The sequence below is a fragment of the Lithobates pipiens genome, unplaced genomic scaffold (assembly GCF_037356315.1).
Source record: "Lithobates pipiens isolate NorthernLeopardFrog02 unplaced genomic scaffold, aLitPip1_a1.2 Scaffold_30, whole genome shotgun sequence".
In the NCBI taxonomy this organism is placed as follows: Eukaryota; Metazoa; Chordata; class Amphibia; order Anura; family Ranidae; genus Lithobates; species Lithobates pipiens.
This window is the reverse complement of record NW_027507791.1, coordinates 150651083-150660825: the sequence shown is the minus strand read 5'-3', so window position 1 is coordinate 150660825 and position 9743 is coordinate 150651083. Positions and strand designations below refer to the sequence as shown.

General features: G+C 48.6%; 1 protein-coding gene across 1 annotated transcript in view; it reads left to right on the top strand.

Moving 5' to 3' along the window:
• Positions 1-691: 691 nt before the first annotated feature.
• STX7 (syntaxin 7) overlaps positions 692-9743 on the top strand; it is a 64907-nt gene continuing 55855 nt past the window's right edge. Inside the window, exon 1 of the mRNA XM_077464947.1 lies at positions 692-841. The gene's annotated coding sequence lies outside the window, so the exon portion shown is untranslated. The remainder of the gene's footprint in view (positions 842-9743) is intronic.

Genomic DNA, 9743 nt, shown 5'->3' with positions numbered 1-9743 from the left:
CCACGAAAGTCCCGCGCTCGCCTCCGACATCCTCTTCGCTGCTCAGCCTGGCCGTTGATTGCCTAGAGTGGATGGATTAAAGCAGCGCAGCCATTGCTGTCAATCACATCCAAAGGGGCGGGGCTAAGTGATACAGTGAGCGCCTATAGTCGCCGGCTGTATCATGGGAGCGCACCCACAAGCACTTCCCACCATGCGAGGGAGCTCGCATGAACGTGAGAAGTACTTGCGGGGGGAGCCAAGAGAGCCGCCGAAGGACCCCAGAAGACCAGGTTCGGGGCCACTCTGTGCAAAACGAGCTGCATGGTGGGAGGTAAGTATAACATGTTTTTTTTTTTTTTTTTTTATTAAATAATTCCCTTTACAATCCCTTTAATCTGCCCCCCCCCCCCCCCCCCCCAAAAAAAGCATAAAAAAAATGCAAAACGTGTCAAAAACGTGTGTCTAAAAACGCAGAAAGCACAGCTAAAACGCTCAAAAGCAAAATGCATAGGTGTGAATCGAGCCTAAAAACGCATTGATGTGCATCTAGCCTAAAACAAAGCTAGACGGAAGAAGAAATAAAAAGAAGAAAAAAAAAAAACCTAGGCGTATAAACAGTTGTATACCAACACAAGACAATGTGTTTTCGCTTCTGCCCTGAGAAAACCCCCACCAGGAAGAAGCAGCAGGCTTGTTGTGCTGACAGCGAGAATGAAATGAGTTGCTTAATGCAGAGCACACTTCCTAAAGTGTGACACTGGAGATCAGCAGGCTGAGCCCCTCCTTCCCACTCACACTGAGTATGCGCTGCCTGTCACTGGGGTGTGTGGAGCAGACTGAGGCCGCAGGACACAGGCAGGTATGACATTGCTTTGTATTAAAGGGGGAAGGCAGGCAGTGATCAGCATGGAGGGATCACTTGATCCAGCAACCATTGATCTGATTGTTGTGTTGTGATCTCAGCCCAGCACTCAGATTATCACAAGGAAGCTGTCACCTGATCACACAAGAAGGGATCACATCTACACACTGGGGACATTCTGATTTATGTAATCGCAGGCGATCCATTGTAATCTATTGGTTCTGGATCTATAGAGGGTCTATTAGACCACATGACCATCCATTGTTAACTCTTCTAAAGCTGCACATTCCATTGATGTGGCGGAGAGGGAGTCTCCCTGTTGTTGCTCGGGAAATCCAGACTGAACTCTGATCATGTGATGGCAGGAGGAGGCAATGTGAGTGTTTTCCTGTTCACACACTTCTGGTGACACGCCGGCCTGCTGGGACTTCTGGTTCCACCGCAGAGGGTCGGTGATATGGCAAAAAATCTGTATGAAAGATCCCAGCGTTGTTTACCAATGGCGTGTTTCATAAATTCATGTAATCGCTGGCGAGGCCATTGCTGCTGTTTGCATTATGGGTGGACAGTAAGGATGAGGTCAGGCGTGTCCGCATGGTCCACGTGCAGAGCCCACCAGGAAGTTGGCGCAGTGCTGCGCTAATCACAGGCAGTGAGACATTGCCCCGATGTGTAGCTGCAGAGATCAGCAATGTCTCACTGCCTGTGATTAGCGCAGCGCTGCGCCAACTTCCTGGCGGGCTCTGCACATGAAGCATGCGGACACGCCTGAGCTCATCCTTAGTGGACAGGTGAACCTGGAGTTCAGAGCCAGTGTGTCCATTCTAGGAGTCAGATATTTGTTAGGAGCCTGCAACATTGAAAACTAAAGAAAAACGCCAACGTTAGGGACCACCTGTCATTTTAAAGGTTTAGTTCGGCTTTAGCGCCCAATCACAGCGGTTGCGACTTGTTATGTGATTTGACAGCTTTAAATCACATGACAAGTGGCACCCCATTGCCGACAATAGAAGGTTCCTGCACTACAATTTACTGATTTTCATTGTGACTTCCATAGACTTGTAGCATTTCAAAGCCACACCAGTGTGACCCAGGGCTTACAGAAAGAATGTAAACCGCACGCCGGACACCTTCACCATCCCCTGTACTTACCTCCGGGGTTGCTGAGCTGTCAGCACCCCCGCAGTCGATTTGGCAATTTAAAACCCTCCGCTCTTCTCCGTGCAGCATTTCCAGGATGGACCAGACCAACTCTTTTTTGTTTCATAAAGCAGATCAACTCTGATTGGTCAGCACCATCACATGAATCGATCTGATCGGTCTCTAAAGTGGTGCATGAAGAAAAGTGGGGATTGCTGCAGGTGTGCTGATAGTTCAGCACCCCCAGAGGTAAGTACAGTGGGGACCAGGGGAGTTGGAAGGTTGTCCGGTGTTAGTTCCCCTTTAAATTTTTTCTGGAAAGGTGAACTAACTCTTTAGGGTCAGTTCACACCAGAATGCAGTGCTTGAAACCCATGTACAACGCACGCTTCCGCACTGCGTTCAAAACGCAATGCATTTGGATTCTGCAGCGGGTGCTAACTTAAAGGGGTTTGTGTTTTTTCACCTTAATGCATCCTATGCATTAAGGTGAAAAAACACCTGTCAGTGACTGGCCCCCCGTTTACTTACCTGAACCCTCAAACTTGTCCCACAGGAACGTGCCGTCTCTCTGCTAGGGCGCTCTCGGCTGTTGATTGGATAGATTGATAGCAGCGCAGCCATTGGCTCCCGTTGCTGCCAATCAAATCCAATGACATGGCTCCTGGGGGGGCTGGACTCGGGAGCGTGCCCGCAAGGTAACCCCCCAGCGGGAGGTTATCTGATGCGGAGAGGAGCCGAGAGACCCCAGAAGACCAGGTTTGGGGCCACTCTGTGCAAAACGAGCCGCACAGTGGAGGTACGTACATATGAAATGTTTGTTATTTAAAAAAATAAATAAATTAACCTTTAATGTCACTTTAAATATACCCCAAATACATTATAAACAGAGTGTTTGCCAGCACCGGATCGCATGGTACAGTACAGTAGTACCATGCGCTCCGTTTGCTGTGCGTTTTCTAAAGTAGTGCATGCACTACTGTACATTTGGTGCGGTCCGGTGCAATTTCTGCCCATTCAAATGAATAGGCAGAAATTGCACTGCACCCAGATTGCATGTGAATTGCACACTTGCCTGCATCCAGTTTGCATATATGTGAACCCAGCTTAAAGGCCTGTCCACATGTAGTGTGGTGATCTGTGCTTCTCTGCAATGGACCTCCGCCGGTCACAGCCGAGGCTGGGAGGTACGGTGAGCTGCACTAAAATGCAGACATGACGCATTTTACCATAGCACTAGAATGCATGTCACTGCACTGTTGTGCAGACAGATGAAATAAAAATGTAAGCAATGTATGCGCTGAAACATGTATCACTCTGCAGTAGGGATAAGCTCAGGCGTGTTCGTACACTCCACGTACAGAGCCCGCCAGGAAGTCGGCTCAGCGCTGTGCTAATCACAGGCAGTGAGACATTTTCCCGATGCGCGGCTGCAGAGATCGGGCAATGTCTCACTGCCTGTGATTAGCGTAGCTCTCTGCCGACTTCCTGGAGGGCTGTGCACGTGGAGTGTGCAAACACGCCTGAGCTCATCCCTACTCTGCAGCATTGCTGCCCCTGAACTGACAGCAACCCGTACGCTAAGTGTGGTTATTTTAGCTTGCAGTACTGTGTGAATGATCCCTCTGCATTCACACTTTGAGGCTGGGTTCACACTGCTTCACAGAGCGGCTCACAGCCAGGGTCCAGTATGTCCCTGTTCACCATTTCAGATCTGATTTCAATCCACATTTTTTTTGTTGAATTTGGACCTGAAACAGATCAGAAGACGCATGGGACCTCTGTGCAATTCGCTCCGTAGATATGTTAAGCGGCTGCACAGAGCCAGTCACAATCTCCTGTCATGCGAATTGGATACGGAGAAAATCTGCATCTAATTCGCAATAAATAGTGTGAAGCGAGCCTTAAGAACCAAAAGCATTTTAATGCTTGACACTGAATTTCGATTATAGTTAATGAGCCCATTCACACCTGAGTGTGGTATCGCTTGATACTCGAGGTACAAAAAGTATACAAGCTTCTTTTGGGCAGAATCGGTTATTTTAGCTGCCATAGGCTTTGATGGGAGCATGGTTTCCTGCATAGTAACTAGCTAAAAATAACATAAAAAACACAGAAGCCTGAAACATATGTGCAAACGTTCCTAAAAATGGCCAAAGACTCTCAACTCAAGTGTGACTGGGGGCTTAAAGAGGAAGTAAACCCTGGTGGGTTTTACTTCCTCTTTATTTCCCTGCAAAGGTAAAGTATAATGGGCTACTATGCATCGCACAGTAGCCCATTATTAAGGATGATTTCCGGTGTGTTTACACGCTGCACCTGCAGAGCCCGCCAGGAAGTTGGGACGGCGCTGCGCTAATCACAGGCAGTGAGACATTTCCCGATCTCTGCAGCCGCACACCGGGAAAATGTCTCACTGCCTGTGATTAGCGCAGAGCCGTGCCAACTTCCTGGCGGGCTCTGCACGTGGAGTGTGCAAACACGCCTGAGCTCATCCTTACCCATTATGTGTCACTTGCCTGAACCTGATGCCCGCAATGTCACTGCTGAACCCACTAGCAGTGAATGTTCATCTTCACCCCTCTCCCTTCCAGGGCTGCGAACTCCGGCTCTGTGACTGGCCGGAGTCACGTGACATCACAGGAACCACCAGTCACAGCATGACCCCTATTAGAACGATGTGCCCTTTCTAAAGTGCGCATGTGCTGTAGACATCGGTGACCACCTTTTTTGTAAATATCTCCTAAACCATGATACCTAGAGGTAAGCCTTAATATAGGCTTACCTGTAGGTAAAAGTGCTTGTACAGGGTGTACAACCACTTTAATGCCCTGTACACACAGTTGGAAAAGGTCCGATCGGATTATGTTGTTGGGAAATCTGATCGTATGCGGGCTCTATTGGACTTTTTCTGTCAGATTTTCCAGTGCCCAATGTTTGAGAGCAGGATCTAAAATTTTCCGACAACAAAATCCAATTGTAGACAATTCCGACGGACAAAGTGCCACGCATGCCCATAATAAACTAAGAGACGAAAGATATTGACTACTGGCCCGTTTATAGTCCCGACGTACGTGTTTGACATCACGTCGTTCAGAACAATCGGATTTTCCGACAACTTTGTGCGATCGTGTGTATGCAACACAAGTAGCGACCGTGTGTGCAGGGCATTAGAAGCATTGACTTGTGAATGGGATTAGCCCAGCCCTGCATCATGGATGTCAATATTGGGCCTCATGGGTGGTTTGTAAGGTTGCCACCTCATCCCTTTAAACCCGAACACATATTCATTACACAGGTTCTGAAGCTAATTTAATGCAGATAAGGCATTAAGTGCATTTAATTACCACCTTAATCAGCCACAGAACCTGTGTAATGAATATGTGTTCGGGTTTAAATGGATGAGGTGGCAACCCTGGCAGTTTGGCTTGCATCAAATCCTGGAGTTTTTGGGTGTCCAGGAGGCACAGGTGTAGCCTCCCACCCTGCTGGCAGTAGTCTGTCCAAGTCTATGACAAGCAAATGGACACAGCTGGACAATGAATGAGCAGTACTTGGGCCTCATTCATACCTGGGCTTAGCAGGAACTCATGCAACAATGAGAGTTTCTGCAAACGTGCGAAATGCATGCCAAAGCATGCATTTGCTGTGCTATTATTTCATAATGGTGACCTAAAAGTGCAAAAAACTCTCAAAAATGCTTAATGCAAAATGTTCTTTTCTTACGTGTAAGGGCCAGTTCACACTGCTGCTGCGGGTTCCTGCATCGCATGTCTCCAGGTGGCAGTTCACACTGCCCAATGCGAACTGCTGGGAGTGTCAGGTAAAATTTAATGACACCCCCAAATCATTTTGCATATAGCGATATGCAAACTCTGACAGGAATCGGATGGCATGGGTGTGAGCACCCATGCCATCTGATTCTGCTGCAGACAAAAAAAAGGGGGGCCTGTGCGAGTTTGATGCAAATTCAGCCATACGATCTTTATGGCTGAAATCGCATTGCACAGAGATTGAATGTGATTTTCACTGCAGTGCGGTGCGAATCACATCCGATCTCTGACATCGCACCAGTGTGAACCGGCCCTTAAATTTGATACATGAGTTTCTTTAGCACATTTTTGGAGCACCATTCTAATAGATAGTGCAGCTCCAAAAATGTGCTATAAAAACATGCAAATAAACGCAACGCAGTACTAGTAGTATCGCTCAAGTGTGAAGGGCTTTTAAGGTCCTAAACACAGGAATTCTGCACTCATGGCTAAGGATGAGCTCCGGCGTGTTCGCATGCTCCATGTGCACAGCCCGCCGGGAAGTTTGCACGGTGCTGCGCTAATCACAGGGAGTGAGACATTGCCCCGATGCGTGGCTGCAGAGATCGGGCAATGTATCACTGCCTGTGATTAGCGCAGCGCTGCTCCGACTTCCTGACTGGCTCTGCACGCAGAGCATGCGAACACGCCTGGGCTCATCCTTACTCATGGCATATGTCCCTGAATGCATGCAGCCTAAAACACAGGTTGTGCTCAGTATACTGTGCAGCCTCCTTGTTTGATGCCTTAGATTTTGACTTTTTTTTCGGTTGATTAGGGAGAGGTTGGATTCACATTGTTGCACTTCGTTAGCCTGCATGTGTTATGTTGAACATTAACCACTTGCCGACCGCCTCACGCCGATGTACGTCATCAGAATGGCACGGGCAGGCATAAGCACATATATGTACGTCCTTTGCCTCCCGCGGGTCGGGGGCCCGATCGGGCCCCCGCCCGGTGCCTGCGGCGGTCGGTTTTCGTTCGGGAGCGATCCCGGACGAGGGGACGGCCATTCATTCATGGCCACCCCCTCGCGATCGCTCCCGACGAATGGAAATCCCCGGTGACATCACTTCCTCTCCTGTAATGTAAACACAGGAGAGGAAGTGATGTATTCTCTCCTCCGTGTCGGTATTTTTCGTTCCGACACGGAGGAGAGCGGATCAGTGAGTTGCACCAACACATCCCACACACAGTAGAACATGCCAGGCACACTCACACCCCCCCTTTACCCCCCGATCACCCCCCCAATTACCCCTGCCCCCCAGTCACAGTGACACCAATGTCATTTTTTTTTTTTTTTTTTGCATTGGTGTCATTTGTGACTGTAATAACTGTTAGGGCAGTTAGGGTTAGCCCCCTTTAGTTCTAATGTACCCCCCTAACCCCCCCAATAAAGGTTTAACCCCGTGATCACCCCCCGTCGCCAGTGTCACTAAGGCTGGGTTCACATTGCAGCGGTTTATGAGAACGAATGTGATTCGCACCGCACTGCAGTGCAAATCACATCCGATCTCTGTGCGATTCGAGTTCAGCCATTCGCCGCACCCGCCGCACCCGCCACACCCGCCGCACCCGCCGCAAATTCGCACGGGACCCTTTTTTTGGCCCGCAGCAGAATCGGATCGCATGGGTGTTCACACCATGCGATCCGAGTTTGCAGATCGCACTGCGATATGCGAACTGATCTGGGGGTGTCAGTAACATTTCACTGACACTCCCAGCAGTTCGCATAGGGCAGTGTGAACTGCCGCCGGGAGGCATGCGATGCGGGAACCCGCCGCGGATTCGCGGCGTTTCCGCATCGCTCCAGTGTGAACCCAGCCTAATAAGCAATCATTTTTCTGATCGCCGTATTAGTGTCACAGGTGACGCTAGTTAGGCAGGTAGGTATTTAGGTTCGCCGCAGCTTTTTATAGCGCTAGGGACCCCCATATACTACCGCATAAAGCCCCCTGATTGCCCCCTAGTTAACCCTTTCACCAGTGATCACCATATAACTGTTACAGGTGACGCTGGTTGGTTAGTTATTTTTTTATAGTTTCAGGGCACCCGCCATTTATTACCTAATAAAGGTTTAACCCCCTGATCACCCGGCAGGTGTCATTTGTGACTAATAACTGTTAGGGCAGTTAGGGTTAGCCCCCTTTAGTTCTAAGGTACCCCCCTAACCCCCCCAATAAAGGTTTAACCCCGTGATCACCCCCCGTCGCCAGTGTCACTAAGGCTGGGTTCACATTGCAGCGGTTTATGAGAACGGATGTGATTCGCACCGCACTGCAGTGCAAATCACATCCGATCTCTGTGCGATTCGAGTTCAGCTATACAGATAGTATGGCTGAATTCGTGTCGCACCCGCCGCAAACTCGCACGGGACCCTTTTTTTGGTCCGCAGCAGAATCGGATCGCATGGGTGTTCACACCATGCGATCCAAGTTTGCAGATCGCACTGCGATATGCGAACTGATCTGGGGGTGTCATTAACATTTCACTGACACTCCCAGCAGTTCGCATAGGGCAGTGTGAACTGCCGCCGGGAGGCATGCGATGCGGGAACCCGCCGCGCATTCGTGGCGTTCCCGCATCGCTCCAGTGTGAACCCAGCCTAATAAGCGATCGTTTTTCTGATCGCTGTATTAGTGTCACAGGTGACGCTAGTTAGGCAGGTAGGTATTTAGGTTCGCCGCAGCTTTTTATAGCGCCAGGGACCCCCATATACTACCGCATAAAGCCCCCTGATTGCCCCCTAGTTAACCCTTTCACCAGTGATCACCATATAACTGTTACAGGTGACGCTGGTTGGTTAGTTATTTTTTTATAGTTTCAGGGCACCCGCCATTTATTACCTAGTCTCACTAGTGTACCCCTAAATTTAGGGGTGTCTACTTTCTAAAATGGGGTCATTTGGGGGGGGGGTTTGTGCCATCTTGGCATTTTATGGCCTTCAAAACTGTAACGCCCTTAGAAAGCCTGAAGGCGGTGCTTGGTTTTTGGGGCCCCGTACGCGGCTAGGCTCCCAAAAAGTCCCACATATGTGGTATCCCCGTACTCAGGAGAAGCAGCAGAATTTATTTTGGGGTGTCATTTCACATATGCCCATGGCATGCGTGAGCAATATATCATTTAGTGACAACTTTGTGAAAAAAAAAAAAAGTTTGTAATTTTCCCGCAACTTGTGGCAAAATATAAAATATTCCATGGACTCAACATGCCTCTCAGCAAATAGCTTGGGGTGTCTACTTTCTAAAATGGGGTCATTTGTGGGGGTTTTGTGCCATCTTGGCATTTTATGGCCTTCAAAACTGTAATAGGTAGTGAGAAGTGAACTCAAAAAATTACGCCCTTAGAAAGCCTGAAGGCGGTGCTTGGTTTTCGGGGCCCCGTACGCGGCTAGGCTCCCAAAAAGTCCCACATATGTGGTATCCCCGTACTCAGGAGAAGCAGCAGAATTTATTTTGGGGTGTCATTTCACATATGCCCATGGCATGCATGAGCAATATATCATTTAGTGACAACTTTGTGAAAAAAAAAAAAAAAAAAAAAAAGTTTGTAATTTTCCCGCAACTTGTGGCAAAATATAAAATATTCCATGGACTCAACATGCCTCTCAGCAAATAGCTTGGGGTGTCTACTTTCTAAAATGGGGTCATTTGTGGGGGTTTTGTGCCATCTTGGCATTTTATGGCCTTCAAAACTGTAATAGGTAGTGAGGCGTGAAATCAAAAATTGACGCCCTTAGAAAGCCTGAAGGCGGTGCTTGGTTTTCGGGGCCCTGTACGCGGCTAGGCTCCCAAAAAGTCCCACATATGTGGTATCCCCGTACTCAGGAGAAGCAGCAGAATTTATTTTGGGGTGTCATTTCACATACGCCCATAGCATGTGTGAGCAATATATCATTTAGTGACAACTTTGTGTAAAAAAAAAAAAAAAATTTTTTTTTTGTCATT